The sequence below is a fragment of the Balaenoptera borealis genome (assembly GCF_965194805.1).
Source record: "Balaenoptera borealis genome assembly, chromosome: 3".
NCBI lineage: Eukaryota > Metazoa > Chordata > Mammalia > Artiodactyla > Balaenopteridae > Balaenoptera > Balaenoptera borealis.
The window spans coordinates 107,950,627-107,972,122 of NC_138866.1; the positions used below are offsets into that span (position 1 = coordinate 107,950,627).

The 21,496-nt window shown below is 39.8% G+C and overlaps 1 long non-coding RNA gene across 1 annotated transcript; it reads left to right on the plus strand.

The window, feature by feature from the left end:
* Nucleotides 1–325: 325 nt before the first annotated feature.
* LOC309626855 lies at nucleotides 326–20,066 on the plus strand. The gene is made up of 2 exons (XR_014243446.1): nucleotides 326–8,345; nucleotides 8,383–20,066. It is a non-coding gene; the product is annotated as an uncharacterized lncRNA (long non-coding RNA).
* Nucleotides 20,067–21,496: the final 1,430 nt, after the last annotated feature.

Here is a 21,496-nt window from a genome sequence, read left to right on the forward strand (position 1 = left end):
CCTCCAGCCGCGGGTCCTGAGGGAGTGGGAGGGAGGGAAGGGGGAGCAAAAGTTAAAGGCCAGACCTCCGGGACCAGCACCCCTGAGGGGTGGCTGGGGGAGGGGAGGAGTTCCTACACCCAGCGGCACCCAGCCACAGTTAGGGGTCTAGCGCGCAATGGGGGAGACCCTGGGGGAGACCCTTGGGGGAGACCCTTGGCTGGGGTGGGGGGGGGGGGCGGAGAAACAAAAGGGAACACGGCCAGCTCTTTCCCTGTCCACTTAGGCACCAGGGAGCCTATTGGGCTCCTGGGCCTAATCCTCTGCCCTCGGAGCCTCCCTCCTGCCACGCAGACCCCAAGCCCCGCCTCTACACCCCCACCCAGGGCCCCACCTCTATGCTCAGAGACCCCCTCCCTCCAACGTGCTGGGCCTAAACTCCACCCACACACCCTCACTCAGGGCCCTACCTCCGAACCCTGGAAGTCCACACGCCAGAGGCCCTCCTTTCCACATGCTGCCTCTCTCCTTCTGCCCAGGACCTAAGCAGAGGCCCCGCCCCATGCTTGAATGTCGCCCCACCTAGGCACCGCCCCCAAGGCCTTTTCCAGCTGCATGGGCCCTGAGCCTAGGCCCCACCACATGTTCAAACGTCACCCTGCCACCTGCCTAGGTCCCACCCCACCCTAAACCCCACCCCTGCCTAAGTTCCACCCCCTGCCTAAACTCCACCCCCATAGCCAAGGCCTTTTTTTCTTTCTTCTTTTAGGTTGGGGTTCTGTTTTACCTTGTTGATTCATTTATATATATATATTTTCTAATAAATCTTTTATTTTTCTAATTTTATTTTATTCTTTATTCTTTGTTATTCTGCTCCTTTTAGCTTGTTTCCCTCTTTTTCATTTTTTTTTTTTAAAGATTCTCTTTTTTTTTTTTTCTTTTAAATTTTATTTATTTATTTTATTTATGACTGTGTTGGGTCTTCATTTCTGTGCGAGGGCTTTCTCTAGTTGTGGCAAGCGGGGGCCACTCTTCATCGCGGTGCGCGGGCCTCTCACTATCGTGGCCTCTCTTGTTGCGGAGCACAGGCTCCAGACACGCAGCCTCAGTAATTGTGGCTCACAGGCCCAGTTGCTCCGCGGCGTGTGGGATCTTCCCAGACCAGGGCTCGAACCCGTGTCCCCTGCATTGGCAGGCAGATTCTCAACCACTGCACCACCAGGGAAGCCCTTCATTTTTTTGTTGTGGTTTTGTTTTACCTTGTTGCCATTATTTCAATTATATATATATTTTTCGTAATATATTTCTTATCTTTCTAATTTTATTTTATTTTTTATTCTTTGTTATTGTACTGCTCCTTATTTACCTTTTTTGTTTGTTTGTTTGTTTGTTTTTTTGCTGTGCCATGCGGCTTGCAGGATCTTCGTTCCCAGGCCAGAGGTTGGGCCCGAGCTCCTGTTTTGGGGGTGCCAAGTCCAAACTGATGGACTAACAGAGACCTCAGACCCCAGGGAATATAAATTGGAGTGAGGCCTCCCAGAGGTCTTCATCTTGGCACCAAGACCCGGCTTTACCCAACTGCCTGCAAACTCCAGTGCTGGATGCCTCAGGCCAAACAACCAGTAAGACAGGAATACAGCCCCAGCCATCAAAAAAAAAAAAAAAAAAAAGAAATGACAAAAAAAAAAGTCACAGACGAAGGAGCAAGGTAAAAACCTACAAGACCAAATAAATGAAGATGAAATAGGCAACCTACCTGAAAAAGAATTCAGAGTAATGATAGTAAAGATGATCCAAAATCTCGGAAACAGAATGGAGAAAATACAAGAAACGTTTAACAAGGATCTAGAATGAAAGAGCAAACAGTGATGAACAACACAGTAACTGAAATTAAAAATACTCTAGAAGGAATCAATAGTAGAATAACTGAGGCAAAAGAACGGATAAGTGAGCTGGAAGATAAAATGGTGGAAATAACTGCTGGGGAGCAGAATAAATAAAAAAGAATGAAAAGAATTGAGGACAGTCTCAGAGACGTCTGGGACAACATTAAATGCACCAACATTCGAATTACAGGGGTCCCAGAAGAAGAACAGAAAGAGAAAGGGTCTGAGAAAATATTTGAAGAGATTATAGTAGAAAACTTCTGTAACATGGGAAAGGAAATAATCAAGTCCAGGAAGTGCAGAGAGTCCCATACAGGATAAACCCAAAGAGAAACACACTGAGACACATATTAATCAAACTATCAAAAATTAAATACAGAGAAAATATATTAAAAGCAGCAAGGGAAAAGCAACAAATAACATACAAGGGAATCCCCATAAGGTTAACAGCTGATCTTTCACAAGAAACTCTGCAAGCTAGAAGTGAGTGGCAGGACATATTTAAAATGATGAAAGGGAAAAACCTACCCAGCAAGGATCTCATTCAGACTCGACGGAGAAATCAAAAGCTTTACAGACAAGCAAAGGCTACAAGAATTTAGCACCACCAAACCAGCTTTACAACAAATGCTAAAGGAACTTCTCTAAGCGGGAAAAACAAGAAGAAAAAGTCCCACAAAAACAAACCCAAATCAATTAAGAAAATGGTAATAGGAACATACATATTGATAATCACCTTGAATGTAAATGGATTAAATGCTCCAACCAAAAGACACAGACTGGCTGAATGGATATGAAAATAAGACCCTTATATATGCTGTCTATAAGAAACCCACTTCAGACCTAGCGACACATACAGACTGAAAGTGAAGGGATGGAAGAAGATATTCCATCAAATGGAAATCAAAAGAAAGCTGGAGTAGCAATACTCGTATCAGATGAAATAGACTTTAAAATAATGACTATTACAAGAGATAAGGAAGGACACCGCATAATGATTAAGGGATCAATCCAAGAAGAAAACAACAATTATAAATATTTATGCACCCAACATAGGAGCACCTCAATACATAAGGCAAATGCTAACAGCCATAAAAGGAGAAATCAACAGTAACACAATAGTAGTGGGGGACTTTAACACCCCACTTACACCAATAGACAGATCATCTAGACAGAAAATAAATAAGGAAACACAAGCTTTAAATGACACAATAGAGCAGATAGACTTCATTGATATTTTTAAGATATTCTGCTGGAAAGAGGAAGAATACACTTTCTTCTCAAGTGCACATGGAACGTTCTCCAGAATAGATCACATCTTGGGTCACAAATCAAGCCTTGGAAAATTAAAGAAAACTGAAATCGTGTCAAGAATCTTTTCCAACCACAAATGCTATGAGATTAGAAATCAATTACAGGAAAAAAACCAGTAAAAAACCACAGATATATGGAGGCTAAACAGTGCACTGCTAAATAACCAAGAGATCACTGAAAAAATCAAAGAAGAAATAAAAAAACCTAGAAACAAATGACAACAAAAACGCTATGATCACACTGATCCAAAACCTATGGGACACAGCAAAAGCAGTTCTAAGAGGGAAGTTCATAGCAATTCAAACTCACCTCAATTTTCTCACCTTTTATTTGAGAAAAATCTCAAATAAACAATCTAACCTTACACTTAAAGCAACTAGAAAAAGAAGAACAAAGAAAACCCAAAGTTAATAGAAGGAAAGAAAGCATAAGGATCAGAGCAGAGATAAATGAAATAGCAACGAAGAAAACAGTAGCAAAGATCAATAAAACTAAAAGCTGGTTCTTTGAGAAGATAAACAAAATTGATAAACCATTGGCCATACTCACCAAGAAATCTACAGATTCAATGCAATCCCTATCAAATTACCAACTGGCATTTTTCACAGAACTAGAACAAGAAATTTTACAGTTTGCATGGAAACAGAAAAGACCCCGAATAGCCAAAGCAATCTTAAAGAAAAATGGAGCTGGAGGAATCAGGCTCCCTAACTTCAGACTATACTACAAAGCTACAGTAATCAAGACAGTATGGTACTGGCACAAAAAACAGAAATATAGATCAATGCAACAGGATAGAAAGCCCAGAGATAAACCCATGTACATATGGTCACCTTATCTTTGATAAAGGAGGCAAAAATATACAGTGGAGAAGACAGCCTCTTCAACAAGTCGTGCTGGAAAAAATGGTTAGATACATGTAAAAGAATGAAATTAGAACACACCCTAACACCACACACAAAAATAAACTCAAAATGGATTAAAGGCCTAAATGTGAGGCCAGACACTATCAAACTCTTAGAGGAAAACATAGGCAGACCACTCTATGACATAAATCACAGCAAGATCCTTTCTGACCCACCTCCTAGAGGAAGGGAAATAAAAATAAAAATAAACAAATGGGACCTAATTAAACTTAAAAGCTTTTGCACAGCAAAGGAAACTATAAACAAGACAAAAAGACAATCCTCAGAATGGGAGAAAATGTTTTCAAGTGAAACAACGGACAAAGGATTAATCTCCAAAATATACAAGCAGCTTATGCAGCTTGATATCACACACACAAAAAACCCAATCCAAAAATGGGCAGACGACCTAAATAGACGTTTCTCCAAAGAAGACATCCAGTTGGCCAACAAATACTTGAAAAGATGCTCAACATCGCTAATCATCCGAGAAATGCAAATCAAAACCACAATGAGGTATCACCTCACACCAAGCAGAATGGCCATCATCAAAAAATCTAGAAACAATAAATGCTGGAGAGTGTGTGGAGAAAAGAGAACCCTCCTGCACTGTTGGTGGGAATGTAAATTGATACATCCACTATGGAGAACAGTATGGAGGTTCCTTAAAAAACTAAAAACAGAACTACCATGTGACCTAGCAATCCCATTACTGGGCATATACCCTGAGAAAACCATAATTCAAAAAGATACATGTGTGACTTCCCTGGTGGCGCAGTGGTTAAGAATCCACCTGCCAATGCAGGGGACATGGGTTTGATCCCTGGTCCGGGAAGATCCCACATGCTGCGGAGCAACTAAGCCCATATGCCACAACTACTGAGCCTGTGTGCCACAACTACTGAAGCCTGCACACCTAGAGCCCATGCTCTGCAACAAGAGAAGCCACCGCAATGAGAAGCCCACCCACCACAATGAAGAGTAGCCCCTGCTCGCCGCAACTAGAGAAAGCCCATGCACAGCAACGAAGACCCAATGCAGCCAAAAATTAATTAATTAATTAAAAATAAAAAGATATATGTACCACAATGTTCATTGCAGCACTATTTACAATAGTCAGGACATGGAAGCAACTTAAATGTCCATTAATAGATGAATGGATAAAGAAGATGTGGCACATATATACAATAGAATATTACTCAGCCATAAAAAGGAATGAAATTGAGTTATTTGTAGTGAGATGGATGGACCTAGAATCTGTCATACTGAATGAAGTAAGTCAGAAAGAGAAAAACAAATATTGTATGCTAATGCATGTATGTGGAATTTAAAAAAGCGGTACTGATGAACCTAGTGGCAGGGCAGGAATAAAGACTCAGACGTATAGAATGGGTTTGAGGGCACGGCAGGGAAGGGGAAGCTGGGATGAAGTAAGAGAGTAGCACTGACATATATACACTACCAAATGTAAAATAGATAGCTAGTGGGAAGCTGCTGCATAGCACAAGGAGATCAACTTGATGCTTTGTGAGGACCTAGAGGGGTGGGATAGGGAGGGTGGGATGGAGACTCAAGAGGGAGGGGATATGGGGATATATGTATACATACAGCCGATTCACTTTGTTGTACAGCAGAAACTAACACATTGTAAAGCACTTATGCTCCAATAAAGATGTGAAAAAAAATGCAGAGGTCACAGAGGCAAAGAGGAACCAACAAGAGAGTTGGAAAGGAGCAGCTAGTGTAGTAAATAGAAGGAAAACTGGAATAACATTCTGGAAGCGTAAAGGAGAAAGTGATTCAGGAAAGAGGAAGTTGATGACTATGCCCAAAACTGGTTAATCAGTTGAGAATGAAGAAGTGACTGTTGGATTTAACAATGTGGAGGTGACCTTGATAAGATCAGTTTTTGTGGAGTGTAGAGGTGAGAACATGATATTGGAGGTGGTTCAAGGAGAATGTTAGAACAAATCTGGATTCAGCAAGTATAGATGAATTGTTTGAGTCTTGCTTTAAGGCAAGAGAAGGGGAATAAAAGTAATGGAAGGTTAAGAGCAGTTTGTCCTAAAAATTAGGAAAGTGATAGCATGTTTGTAAGTTGATGGGAAAGATCTAGTCAAGAAGAGAAGGTGTAGGAATGAGACGGGATACCTGCCAGGGTGACATCCTTGTGAAGAAGAGGGTAGTTATGTAGTGCACAGGAGAAAGGGCCTGTCTCTGATGGAAGCATGAACAACAGTTCACCCACAGTAACAGGAGTGCAGGCAGGGTAGTTGGTCTCAGATGTACATAGATGGGTCAATGTGGTGGTTTGTGAAATTTGTGGAGTTCTATTTTTCTACTCTTTAATAATTTATTTTAGGTATAATATACATATAGAAAAGTACAAAAATCCCAAATATATAGCTTGTAATTTTTACAAAGTGAACAAACCTGTGTAACTAGAACCCAGATCAAGAAACAGAAGATTACCAGCAACCCAGAGGGCTCCTGTGTCCCTTTCCAGTTACTACCCAAGCTGCAGCAAGGATAACCACTGTCCTGACACTGAAACTGAGCAGGACCCTGCAGGGCCCTCCTGGGTGCAAGTCCTTCTGTGTCTCCAGTTCTGGTTTGTAGAAAAAAGCTTTCCATTCCTAGGCCTTACTGAAGTTTCAAAGAGCAGACTCAAATGAATGATTAGAGAAGTAGAAAATTCGGAAACAAAGGGCTTGAACAATAGAGTCAGAGGACTCCTAGTTCCTCCTGAAGGGATATAGATAACAGTCTGATGTGTATCTTTGAGTTGTTCTGCAGAAACTAAGACTCCCATCTGGTGGAGGGTGTTGACTACATGTGGATCACAAGATCATAGACCCCAGACTGGTAGGAACCAGAAGATTAATGATTAATATTCCTGAAACTTCACCACCAACCAATCAGAAGAATGTCCACAAGCTGATCACGCATCCTGCAACCCTCACCCCTAAAGTTGCCTTTAAAAACCAAAAGCCATTGGGAAGTTTGGGTCTTTTGAGCATTAGCTGCTACTTCTCCTTGCTTGGCGCCCTGCAAATAAATGCAGTACTTTCCTTTATCACAGCCTGGTGTTAGATTGGCTTTGCTGCGTGTCAGGTGAGTGGACCCAAGTTGCGTTCAGTAACAACACCATAGGTTCTTTGGCCTGTTTTTGAATTTTTTATAAATACTATGTTCTCTTTTGTTTATGCCTCCTTAAACTCAACATTGAGATTCACCTATGTTGTTGTGTGTAGCCATAGTTCAATGATTATTACTGCTGTGTAATATTCCCTATATGAATATACCATACTTTATTCTATTGCTGATGAACATTTGGGTTGTTTTCAGCTTTTATCTATATATTACGAATTGTGCTCTATGAACCTCTTGAAATGTTTTATAGGGAACATATGCATACATTTCAATTGAGTAGGTATGTAGGAGTGAAATTGCTGGGCCATAAGGTATACATATGTTTACCTTTAGTAAATACTGTCATACAGTTTTTACAACATGATCTACCAATTTAACTCTCATCAGCAAGGTGTGAGAGTTGCATTTGCTTCACTTCCTTGCTAATATTATTAATCTGTCTTTGTCAATTTAATCATTCTGGTGGGTGTTGGTGGTATCAGATGGTGGTTTTAATTTGCATTTCCCTAATGACTGATGATATTAAGTATCGGTTTGGCCAAAAAGTTCTTTCGGGTTTTTCCCGTAAGATGGCACAGAAAAACCCGAACGAAAATTTTGGCCAACCCAGTAGCTTTTCATATGCTTATTGCCATTTGGTTATCCTGGAAATTCTCTTTTGATTACCTTTATTTTGTTCAGTGAAATAAAGATGATTTTATGAGATGTGTATGGGGGAAGAGATATTGGAGGTTTAGAAAGAGGAAAATGTGTTAAATGATTGTTTCAGATTGGAAACTAGAAAAGAAGAGAGATTAAGGGGGAAAAAATGATGCCTGGCAGTATTAAGAACCCACTGACATTAGGGAAAGTGAGTTTGAAATCAGCCACTCATTCACATTCAGCTGCAAGAGTACAGGCATAGAGTAGCCTTTACTCAGGTTTGTGATTTATCCTAGCAAGTATGAGAGAGAGGCAAAGGAGTTGAGGTTATGTTAAAGGGAGTGATCATAATGATGGACCATAGAATTTTATCTGAGTAACGTGGGGAGGGGAGGGGATGATGATGGGATGATATAAGGGGTGTACTGGAGTGTCATGTCCATGATGTTGTTGGGATTGCTTTGAAGTGAGGGATTAATCCTACTTCAAGGAGTCTATTGAAGTGAGGGACTAGTCCTATTTCAAGGAGTCTATTAAAGATTTTTAGAAACAGTGACACTTGAACTAGGTCTTGGAGTTCACCAAATGATGAAAGTAATGAAGGGTTGTCCAGGTAAGCAAATGGGATTACCAAATGCATGAAAATACAGGGTATGTTCAGGGAAATAAATGTAGCTCCTTATAGGTAAAGAGGAGGTAGCTGGGAATGAGGGCAGGTGAAGATGAGCCTGGAAGGTGGCCAGATTACAGAAAACCTAGTGTTGTGCTTCTGTCAAGTAGTTTGGACTTTATCTGTAAGCAATGAGGATCTGTAGAAGATACTTTTTTTTTTTTAATTAATTAATTAATTTAATTTTGGCTGTGTTGGGTCTTCGTTTCTGTGCAAGGGCTTTCTCTAGTTGCGGCAAGCGGGGGCCACTCTTCATCGCGGTGAGCGGGCCTTTCACTGTCGTGGCCTCACTTGTTGCGGAGCACAGGCTCCAGACACGCAGGCTCAGTAGTTGTGGCTCACGGGCCCAGTTGCTCTGCGGCATGTGAGATCTTCCCAAACCAGGGCTCGAACCCATGTCCCCTGCATTGGCAGGCAGATTCTCAACCACTGCGCCACCAGGGAAGCCCAGAAGATACTTTAAAAAGAAGTCTTTAATACGGAAATCTTCAAGCATATACATAAATAGAATAGCATAATGAAACTCCCAAGTACCCATCATTCAGCTTCAAAAATTATCAACTCCAGACCAACCTTGTTTTATCTACCCTTGGACTAACTTTCCAACCCCAACTGGGCTATTTTGAAGTAAAGCCCAAATACATTTTTCCATTCATTTATTCTTTAGTATGTATATCACAATTGAGATAAGTAATAAACATTTAAAAAACTCAACCCACTATATCATACCTAAAGTAGTAATTCCTTAATTTAATGAGATACCAAATGTTTTAAAATTTCCCCCACTGTATCATAATTATGTTTTACAGTGGGTTATTTGAATTTAAGACACGTTGGGTTGATATATCTCTTAAATCTCTTTTAATTATAGATTCCTCCCTCTACCTTTATTGTATTGGCAGTTTATCTGTTGAACAAACTCGGTCTTTTTCCTCAACAGTTCCCCATATTTTGGATTCTGCTGATAGGATCTCAGCAATATTATTTAATATATTCCTGTCCCCAATATTTCTTGTAAACTGGTATTTAGATTTAGAAGCTTGAAGGGATTCAGGTTTGAATTTTTGTCAAGAAAATTTCATTTTGGTATTTTGTGTTTCCTATTCCATCACATCAGGAGGTATATATGTCTGTTTGGTCTGTTTTTTCTTCTTTTTTTAATGTTGGGATTGAACTGTGGGGTTTGGAAGTTGTCAGCCCGATTATACATTTCCCATAAGCTTTTCACCTAATCGTTTTAGTAGCCATTGATGATCATTGTTTAGTTCTTTTATTTCATAACAAATTGCAAAATGGTGGTACCCTAATTCTACAAGTCCTTTTTTATTTAAAATTTTCTATAAAGCAAAACTTTTCCTTATCAACAGTATTGCTACTCTGAAGAACAATTATTTCCCGTTACCAGTTTTCAGAACAATGAATTGGTTACCTAATGACAAACAAATTTATGTGTATTCATTTAGAACTCAAGAATTGTTAAAAAAAAAAAAAAAAAGAACAACATACCTTATATGCTGTGATTCACTGCAATTATTTGATGGTGCTCTAAATGCTCCATCTTTGGCTAGTGTATTTTCCTATGGCTACAGTACCAAATTATCACAAACATAGTGGCTTAAAACAATAGAAACTTATTGTTCCACAGTTCTGGATGCCAGGAGTTCAAAATCAGTTTCACTGGGCCAAGTCAAGGTGTTGGCGTGGCCACGCTCCCTTTGGAGGCTTTAGGGGAGAATCTGTTCCTTGTCTCTTCTAGCTTCTGGTGGTTGCCAGCATTCCTTGGCTTGTAGCCACATCACTCTAATCTCTACCTCCATGGTCATATTGCTTTCTTTTCTCCTGTATGTCAAATCTCCTTCTGCATCTCTCATAAAAATACATGTGATTACACTTAGGACCCATCCTGATTATCCTATACTTTCCCCATCTCAAGATCCTTAGTAACATTTGCAAAATTTTTACCATATAAGGAAACATTTATACATTCTAGGGATTAGGACCTGATATCTTTGGGGACCATTATTCAGCATATGAAAACTAGTGAGAACCCTTTAAAGATGGCTGTTTCCTTGTGACATGACTCCTGTAATTTTGGTTAACTTCCTTATTTCCTGTTACAAGAAGACTTTCGAAGCTTATTATATTTCCTATCCCTTACCTTTAATCAGCCATTCTCATAGAAGTTTTGTTTTTTATAAGTGTGAATGGTATTTATAAACCACAATTTGGGCATTAGGGATGCTCTTTGCTAATGGGTTGTCATTGAATCAAAAGGTCCAGGAATCAAGGGGGTAAGTGAGAATGACACTTGGCAATGTTAACATCTAATAACCCACTCAAAGAATTTTTGCTTCCTGTACCTGCAATTTTGGGCTCTGCTGGTTGGGTCCCAAAGGAAGAATACATCCACTAGGAAACCAACAATGCTCCCACTGAACTGGAAATTGAGACGCCCATTTGAGCATTTAGGGTTCTTGTGCCACTGGACCAATGGGAAAAGAAAGGGGTTATTATATTGACTGGGGTGCTTGATCCCAATTATCAAGGGACATATGGCTGCTGCTAAACAATGTGACTCTCTGCAGTGCCTCCTTAGTGCCCCCATATTCAGTTGTAAAAGTTAAGGAAGGCTATAGCAATTCACTAAGAACTTAAATACTTCAGGAATGAAGTTTAGGGTCTCCCCACCAGGTAAAGAACCCCAGTCAGCTAAGGTGCTGACTGAAGGCAACTGGAAAATGATATGGGCTATGAAAAAAAAAGATCAGTCTGATGGCTATTTAATTTATAAAAATGAGGACTATGCTGTCTATCTGTTCCGTGTGTGTGTGTGTGTGTGTGTGTGTGTGTGTGTGTATATAAACATTACATGTTAATCATTTCCCTCTCTCTTCTGTTGTTACATATAAAAGTTTCGGTGGTGACTAATTTTTATAATTTAGTCTTAACAGTACAAAATATCTGGGGAGTGGGTATGTGTGTTGAATTAACTAGGAAAGGAATTAACATCTCTAGCAGATGTTCATAGTGGTAGGAATTTGTGTCTTTCTTGTGGGGGACAGATTAAGCGTATTTTGTAGAAGAGATAGTTTGTTGTTGTATGTAAATCTCAAAACAGGCAAACGGATGGGAATATATGCTGAATAGTCAAAGGAGGGTGCTGGATACTGTCTTTTCTTTCAGCTCCATATCAACTCTTCTGTACTTCCCTTTGCACTGCTGTGGCAGGAGATCCACAAGCTACATTTCCCAGACTCCCTGCAGCTGGATTTCTGTTTAGTTCTGCCTTTGAGAGGCACTACTGGGATACCGGAAGGTGAGAAGGGAGAAACTATCTTTCTTAGACATTCTGGTAGTGTCACAAACAATGGCAGTGATAGCAGAAGTGACAGTAGATGCAGTGGCAGCTGTGGCTGGTTAGTGTAGGACAATTAGTTTCTGATCAGGCACATGGTTCAAGAGTAGCAGCCTCAGTGGCATAGTGACTGTGGGCTCCGGGTCATACTGTTTTCCTTTTTGCTTCCTCCAGCACTAGGGATGTTAGCTGCTTCCTCAGTTCCTATTCTTTAGACACACTTACCTTTCATCTGTTGCTCAAGCTGTTTGAACACCTTTGTAACAAACTCCTTGTATTAAATTCCTTCTGTTTGAAATACTTAATGTGGTTTCTTCTTTTTTTTAAATTTATTTATTTTTATTTATTTTATTTTTGGCTGTGTTGGGTCTTCATTGCTGCGTGGGCTTTTCTCTAGTTGCAGCAAGCGGGGGCCACCCCCCATTGCGGTGCGTGGGCTTCTCATCATGGTGGCTTCTCTTGTTGAGGAGCGTGGGCTCTTGGCGCGCGGGCTCACTAGTTATGACTCATGGGCTCCAGAGCGCAGGCTCAGTAGCTGTGGTGCACGGGCCCAGTTGCTTGGCGGCATGTGGGATCTTCCCAGACCAGGGCTCGAACCCGTGTCCCCTGCATTGGCAGGTGGATTCCCAACCACTGCGCCACCAGGGAAGCCCTTAATGTGGTTTCTTTTTCCGAGTGGACAATGACTGATACATTTCCTCTAAAGTAGGCACAGGCTTCCCTGGTGGCGCAGTGGTTGCGAATCCGCTTGCCAATGCAGGGGACACGGGTTTGAGCCCTGGTCTGGGAAGATCCCACGTGCTGCAGAGCAGCTAAGCCCGTGCATCACAACTACTGAGCCTGGGCTCTAGAGCCCATGAGCCACAACTACTGAAGCCCACGCAACTAGAGCCGCAACGAAGAGTAGCCCCCACTCGCCGCAACTAGAGAAAACCTGCACGCAGCAACGAAAGACTCAACGCAGCCAAAAATAATAAATAAATTTATTAAAAAAAAATAAAGTAGGCACTAGAGGGGCCCCCAAACAAGCTGAAGACTTAGTCTTTTTCAAGGCTCCTAGAGGTTAAGTTTCAAGACAGGTAGATTACATAACACTGTGTACGGTGGTCTGGGAGTTCAGGGGAGGTTAAGAAACGTGTGAAGCAGAATGGTGAGGAAATCTTAGAAGCGGTGAGGCTTGAGTAGAGCAAACAGATCTGTGATAGGCAGGGAGGAGACAAATTTTTCCCTCAGCATTTTTTATAAGTTTAATAACAGTTGTAAAATAGACATAAAATTTACCATCTTAATCATTTTTATGTGTACAGTTCATTCATGTTGTTGAGCAACCAATCTCCAGAACTTTTTCATTTTGCAAAACCAAAACTTTACACCCATTAAACAACTCAATCCTCCAGCCCTCACAGCCTGACAACCACCATTCTTTCTTTCTCTAAAAATTTGACTGCTCCCTATCTAAGTGGAATTATATAATATTTATCTTTTTTTGACTGGCTTATTTCATTTAGTACAATGTCCTCAAGGTCCATCCATTTTAGCATGTATCAGGATTTCTTTTTAAGGCTGAATGATATTTCATTGTATATGTATATACAACTTTGTTTATCCATTCAGTTGTTAATAGACACTTGGGTTGCTTCCACCTTTTGGCTATCGTGAATAATGCTGCTATGAATATGGGTGTACAAATATTTCTGAGTCTCTGCTTTCAATTCTTTTGGGTATAAATGCAGAAGTAGAGTTGCTGGATTATATCAAAATTCTATTTTTAACTTGTTTAGGAACTGCCGTACTGTTTTCCATAGCACCTGCAACATTTTACATTCACACCAACAGTGTACAAAACTTCCAAGTTCTCTACATCCTCACCAACACATATTTTGTGTTTCTGTTTTTGATAGTGGCCATTTTAATGGATGTGAGGTGGCCCTTTTTAAGCACTTCTAAGATTTTGTTGTATTGTTTTCTAAGTACATAGTTTTTAACTAGAAACCCATGGGTTTGTTATCTTTGTCTCTGGTTACAAAGTGACTTTTACCTCTGATTACTTAAAAAAATTTCCTCTTTGTCACTGGTTTTTAGCAATGATATTATGAGGTATGTGGTTATCCTGTTTAGAGTTTATTAAGGCTTCTTTGCTCTGTTGATTTATCGTTTTCATCAAATTTGGAAACATTTGACTATTTCCTAAAAATTGTTCCTTTCCTTCTTGGGGGGGGAGGGGGGTTGGCACACAATATGTAGAAATCTCCACTTGATATGATCCCGCACGTCACTGAGGCTCTTCATTTTCTCCAGTCTTTTTGTCTCTGTGCTGTATTTTTTTTTAAATTGGAGTATAATTGCTTTACAATGTTGTGTTAGTTTCTGCTGTACAATGCAGTGAATCAGTTATATGTATACCTATATTCCCTCCCTCTTGGACCTCCCTCCTACCCCACCCCCCCATCCCATCCATCTAGGTCGTCACAGAGCACCGAACTGAGCTTCCTGTGCTTTATAGCTCGTTCCCACTAGCTAGCTATTTTACTCATGGTAGTGTATATATGTCCATCTTAATCTCCCAATTCATCCCACCCTGCTCTTCCCCCCGTGTCCACATGTCCATTCTCTACATCTTTGTCTCTATTCCTGCCCTGCAAATAGGTTCATTTGTACCATTTTTTTCTCGGTTCCACATATATGCGTTAATATACGATATTTGTTTTTCTTTCTGGCCCAGGCCCACTTCACTCTGTATGACACACTCTAGGTCCACCCACATCTCTACAAATGACCCAATTTCATTCCTTTTTATGGCTGAGTAATAGTCCATTGTATATACGTACCACATCTTTATCCATTCATCTGTCGTTGGACATTTAGGTTCTCCATAGCAGCTGTATCAATTTACATTCCCACCAACAGTACAAAAGGGTTCCCTTTTCTCCACACCCTCTCCGGCATTTATTGTTTCTAGATTTTTTGATGATGGCCATTCTGACTCGCGTGAGTTGATACCTCATTGTAGTTTTGATTTGCATTTCTCTAATAATTAGTGATGTTGAGCATCTTTTCATGTGCCTCTCGGCCATCTGTATGCCTTCTTTGGAGAAATGTCTATTTAGGTCTTCTGCCCATTTTTGGATTGGGTTGTTTGTTTTTTGATACTGAGCTGCATGAGCTGCTTGTAAATTTTGGAGATTAATCCTTTGTCAGTTGCTTCATTTGCAAATATTTTCTCCCATTCTGAGGGTTGTTTTTTGGTCTTGTTTATGGTTTCCTTTGCTGTGCAAAAGCTTTTAAGTTTCATTAGGTCCCATTTGTTTATTTGTGTTCTTATTTTCATTATTCTAGGAGGTGGGTCAAAAAAAGAGTTTGCTGTGGTTTATGTCAAAGAGTATTTTTCCTGTTTTCCTCTAAGAGTTTTAGAGTGTCCGGTCTTACATTTAGGTCTTTAATCCATCTGGAGTTTATTTTTGTGTATGCTGTTAGGTAGTGTTCTAATTTCATTTTTACATGTAGCTATCCAGTTTTCCCAGCACCACTTATTGAAGAGGCTGTCTTTTCTCCATTGTATGTTCTTGCCTCCTTTGTCATAGATTAGGTGACCATATGTGTGTGGGTTTATCTCTGGGCATTCTGTCCTGTAGCATTGATCTATATTTCTGTTTTTGTGCCAGTACCATACTGCCTTGGTTACTGTAGTTTTGTAGTATGGTTTGAAGTTGGGGAGCCTGATTCCCTCAGCTCCATTTTTCTTTCTCAAGATTGCTTTGGCTATTCGGGATCTTTTGTATTTCCACACAAATTGTGAAATTTTTTGTTCTAATTCTGTGAAAAATGCCATATATATACATATAAATAATTGTTTTGACAATTATTTATTAATCAGTTTGATTCCCTCAAATCCTGTTTTTCACCTTTGCTAGGGTGGTTCTAAGCTAGAGTAGCTTTTACTCCATTTTAGCCTATTATTGAGGCATGACCCTCTGGAGTCTCACTCTATTTGATGCCTTAGGTGACTACTGAGAACTGTTTACTCTGGTTCCCCACCCTATGTGAGCTTTGGGAATTGCTGTTTATAACTAACTCCCTAGCTACTCTTTGCTTGGTTTTGTAAGGCGTCATTCTACTTATGTGCAACCAAGTACACAGCAAACACTCTAGGGGACCACTGTTTTGATTCCTTTCTAGAATGCTGCATCTTTCAATCACCTCAGCTTTCCTAAACTCTGATCTCAGTGTCTTCTCAACTCAGCAAGGTTGTCAGGCTCTGTTTGGGTTCCCCTCTCCCTGTGTCTATAGTCTGGGTATTTAAAAAAAATTTTTATTTATTTACTTGGCTGCATCAGGTCTTAGTTGTGGCATGCAGGATCTTCGTTGCGGCATGCGGGATCTTTAGTTGTGGCATGCAAACTCTTAGTTGTGGCATGTGGGACCTAGTTCCCTGACCAGGAGTTGAACCTGGGCCCCCTGTACTGGGACCCAGTCTTAGCCACTGAACCACCAGGGAAGTTCCTATAGTCTGGGTATTGCCTCCATGCAGTGAGCTGGAAGGTTATAGACCTCAACTATTTCTTTGCCCCCTTTCTCAGAGATTACAGCCTTGTGCTGCCTGTTTTCCAATGTCTGAAAAACACTTTCATATATTTTGTCTACTTTTCTAGTTGTTTATGGAAGGAAGTTAAGTCCTGTCCTTGTTATTCTGGAATGACTAGAAGTCTCTGAAGATGGGAACTTAAAAAAAAAAAATTGAGATTAAAATTGACATATAACATTAGTTTTAGGTGTACAAAATGGTGATTTTATATACGTGTATACTGCAAAATGATTACCATAATGTTAATATCCATCACCATACAGTTAGAAATCTTTTTTCTTATGATGAGAACTTTTAAGATCTACTCTCAGCAACTTTTAAATATACACAGTTGACCCTTGAACAATGAGGGGGTTAGGGTTGCTGATCCTCTGCAGTCGAAAATCCACGTATAACTTAGAGTTGGCCTTCTGTATATGTGGTTCTTTTGTATCTGTGGTTCCACATTTGTGGATTCAACCTACTGTGGATCGTGTAGCATTGTAGTATTTACTATTAAAAAACAAAAATCCCTGTATAAGTAAGTGGACTCACACAGTTCAAACTGGTGGTGTACAACACAGTATTGTTAACTATAGTCACTGTGCTGTACATTACACTCCCTGGACTTATTTATAACTACAAGTTTGTATCTTATGACCACTTTCACTCATTTTGCTCACCCCATCACCATCTGCCTCTGGCAACAACCAATCTGTTCTCTGTATCCATGAGTGCAATTTATTGTAGATTCCACATATGAGGTCATACAGTATCTATCTTTCTCTAACTTATTTCACTTGGCATAATGCCCTCAGGATCCATCTGTTTTGTTGCAAATGACAGGATTTCCTTTTTTTAATGGCTGAATAATCTGGTTCTTGTGGGCCACAGATGACACATTTTCTTTATGCATTCATCCATCAACGGATACGTATTTTCCTGTCTTGGCTGTTGTAAATAATGCTGCTTTGAACATAGATGCAGATATCTTTTCAAGATAGTGATTTCATTCTTTTCAAGATAGTGATTTCATTCCCTTCACATAAATACCCAGAAGTGGAATTGCTGGATCATAAGGTAAGTTTGTTTTTTTAAAAATTTATTTTATTTATTTATTTATGGCTGTGTTGGGTCCTTGTTTCTGTGTGAGGGCTTTCTCTAGTTGTGGCAAGCGGGGGCCACTCTTCATCGCGGTGCGCGGGCCTCTCACCACCGCGGCCTCACTCGTTGCGGACCACAGGCTCCAGACGCGCAGGCTCAGTAACTGTGGCTCATGGGCCCAGCTGCTCCGCGGCATGTGGGACCTTCCCAGACCAGGGCTCGAACCCGTGTCCCCTGCATTGGCAGGCAGACTCTCAACGACTGCGCCACCAGGGAAGCCCCATAAGGTAAGTTTTATTTTTAATTTTCTGAGGAATCTCCATACTTTTCCATACTGGTTGCACTAATTTACATTCCTCCCAACAGTGCACGAGGGTTCCCTTTTCTCCGCATCTTCACCAATGCTTGTTGTTTTTTGACAGTAGCCATTCTAACAGGTGTGAGGTGATGTCTTACTGTGGTTTTGATTTGCATTTCCCTGGTTAATGATGAGCATATTTTCATGTACCTGTTGGCTGTATTTATGTCTTCTTTGGGAAAATGTCTATTCAGAACGGTTTTTTAGCTATTGTCTGCATTCTTTATATTTTGGATATAAATCTATCAGGTGTATTATTTGCAAGTATTTTCTCCTATTCTGTAGGCTGCCTGCTCATTTTACTGATGGTTTCCTTTACTGTGCAGAGAAGCTTTTTAGTTTGATGTAGTTCCGCTTAATTTTACTTTTGTTGCCTTCGCTTTTGGTATCAAATACAAAAAAATCACTGCCAAGACTGATGTCAGGGAGCTTTACACATGTTTTCTTCTGGTTTTATGGCTTCAGGTCTTAGGTTCAAGTCTTTAGTCCATTTTGGTTAGTTTTTTGTGTGTAGTGTAAGATAGTGGTCCAGTTTTCCCAACACCATTTATGGACAAGACTGTCCTTTCCCCATCGTACATTCTTGCCTCCTTTGTCATAAATTAATTGACCATACATGTGTGGGTTTATTTCTGGGCTCTCTATTCTGTTCCACTGATCTATGTGTCTGTTTTTATGCCAACATTATCATGCTATTTTGATTACTATAGATTTGTAATACAGTCAGAAAGCAGGAAGTGTGATGCCTTCAGCTTTGTTCTTGCTTTGGCTATTCAGGTGTTTTGTGGCTCACTTTGGTAAACAATGAGTAAAAGCAGAGGAAGAAAGTGTCAGAGAATAAGAGAGTTGGGACACTCACGGGAGCACACTGTTCAGTTTTCTTGCACAATGCTCTCTTGAACTAATGCTGCTAAATCCTTTGCCGTATGTTGCAAAGTTCTTATACCTCTTACAAGGTAGAATGCCTTGCCCCAAACCCCAAGCACATTCTATCTACCCATGTACTAGAAAAATAAGATTCTTATTATTACTACAGCATATAAAAAATAGCTGGATGTTTTCACCAAATTAGGGGGCATTTTTAGGATGGATTGACAAAACAAATGTTGCAAATTCTTATGGAGAATTTGCACTTTCCCTTACCATGCATTGTTTTATTGATTCCAAATTTTATAACTATGCTACAAAAAATTGCTTCTCCAGTTGAGTGAAAACACACACATTCCAATATATGTACATATTTTACATATTTTACTATTAGTGATTCAATTATGACCCACTCAAAACTGACGATAACATACCTTATGACACTGGGATTGATGTCTACCAAGAGATAAAATACTTTTTTTCCCCTTAACATCAGCTGAAGACAGATCACTATAAACAAACCAAACAATGACCAGTCAGGCATTAAACCCAAAGAAGCTATTCTTTGTCCACTATTTGGGTGTTAAAGTAGTACTCAGTAATACATTGAGACAGGACCAACTGTACGTTACCACACAAAGCCCAGATTTTACATTTAGTCCTACTAATAGAAGAATTAATGGACTTTTTTTCTTCTTCCACATTAACAGGCAAGTAAGCTTATTATCACTGGAGTCTGTGGCCAGGTGGGAGAGCTTATGGCCAAAGTGGGTACCTTTGGCCGTAAGCTCTGGCCGTGTCTCTTCTGTAATTTCCAGTGAAGTCCGAGTACTGCTGTGGGAAGATTAGAACACCTATATCACTATGCAAATGTTAGCCATGTGTATGCAAGTAATTAGAACTGAGAGGAGGAAATGTCAGGCTATGATTTCTGTACTCCTGCCCAGGCGAAAAGAGAGGTGTGTATGTGGTGGCTGTCCTAAGTACAAGAATTGGTTTCAACTGGTGGAATGTGGTATAATCCCTAGGGTTTACACCTAGGTACACTATAAACCCTAGGTATTCCACACCAGTTTCCTGGATGAGTACGAGTGAGTACTGAGAGTGATGTAAGTTCTTCCTGTCCTTTGTTGTGTTTTCTCATGACTCCTTTGTTAAGAGCTCACAAGGGAAGAGCTCAATATGGGTTGTACTCAGATACAAGTGGGTTTAAGTTTTGAATGATGGATAGGATTTTGATTCTGAAAGGAAAGTCATGAGAAATGAAGGAAACAGCATAACCAAGACAGAAGAGAAATCTGAGATCTGACTTGTTTCTTTCTCAAATTTAACTGGAGCAGACTCTGTGCTCATTAGTAGGGAAGGTCAGGAAGAGAACACTGGAATAGATTATGCAGAATGGGCTGCAAGGATGAAAGTTAGTTTTAATCTAAGAATCAAGGACTACACTGATGTGCTGAGGTAATACTAGGAGTGAGTGCGAAGGCATTACTCCAATTAGTAGGTCATGGCAGTCAACCATTTCCTGTAAGAAACTCATCTAGGTCAATGTTACTTTTGTATGTTTGAAAGCACAATCTAGTGACATCATTTATAGGATTTAAAATCCCCCAAAGTATACACCTCCAGCCCTATACTTTTCTTAAGATCTCAGTGACGACTGTTAATAACATGAAAAAAGTTTAAACCATAATTTACTCCTTAAGAAACAGAAACTTCTACAACCATTGTAAGTTTACTATCAACATAACCTGTCTGCTAACCATTATGTTGAACCTCCAAAATAAAAAGGTATTGATCTTGATTCATTGCAATTAAGAAAAATCCTAATAATTATGTAACCTCTGGTAATTAAGCTTCTAAATCTGTAAAAGGGGAACAAAGTTCTTCCAGGGCTGTTGTGAGGATTATCTAGAAGAATATATGTAACACAGCACTGATAATCAAGTTAGTGATGTTGGCCATTATCTTACGTAGATCGGACCTGAGCACGGATTACTTAAAAATGATGAAACCTATTATATAACATGCTTCTACAGCTAAAAAATAGGGGGACAGTGCACAATATAAAGATCTTTTTTAGTACTTTAATAGGTTTATGAAAAGCTATTTTGCTGACGATTACTGCCAACTCTACTCCTCTATTAATTAATTATGTCTCAGCAGAGTGAGAGTGAAAGGACAGCTTCACCTTGAAAAGGGTTGAATTGGGAATGACCACAGGATGGGGCTGTAAAAGCCTACTTCCACTAAATGATAAACATTCTCCCTCTGTGACGTTTTAGAAATGCCACTTTCTTCATCATATATTCCTAGATTGACAAAACTTTTTCCTTCAAGTACATAAAGATATGGGATACATTTAATAGGACTTTTTATTGAAAGTCTAATAACTAGTAAGATGTAGAAAATTCTAAAAATGAAACCTGACTGATGATATGTAAATTATTTCTTAAATTGTCCATGTAAAGACTACATTTTGTTGTTTGTCTGTCTAATTTTTCCTAGTTGAGTTGTACTTAGATTTTTCACACCAATAATTACCCTTGGTTTTGTACTTTTTAAAAAATGATTTTTGTAAGGAAAGTTCTAGTCTGGAATTTTGGTCTTGCCCCCTGCTAATGCTTTCATCAGCTAAACTAACAAACAATTGATAGAAACTAACTACTGAAATGAATGCATTTTTCTAATTTCCTTTGCAA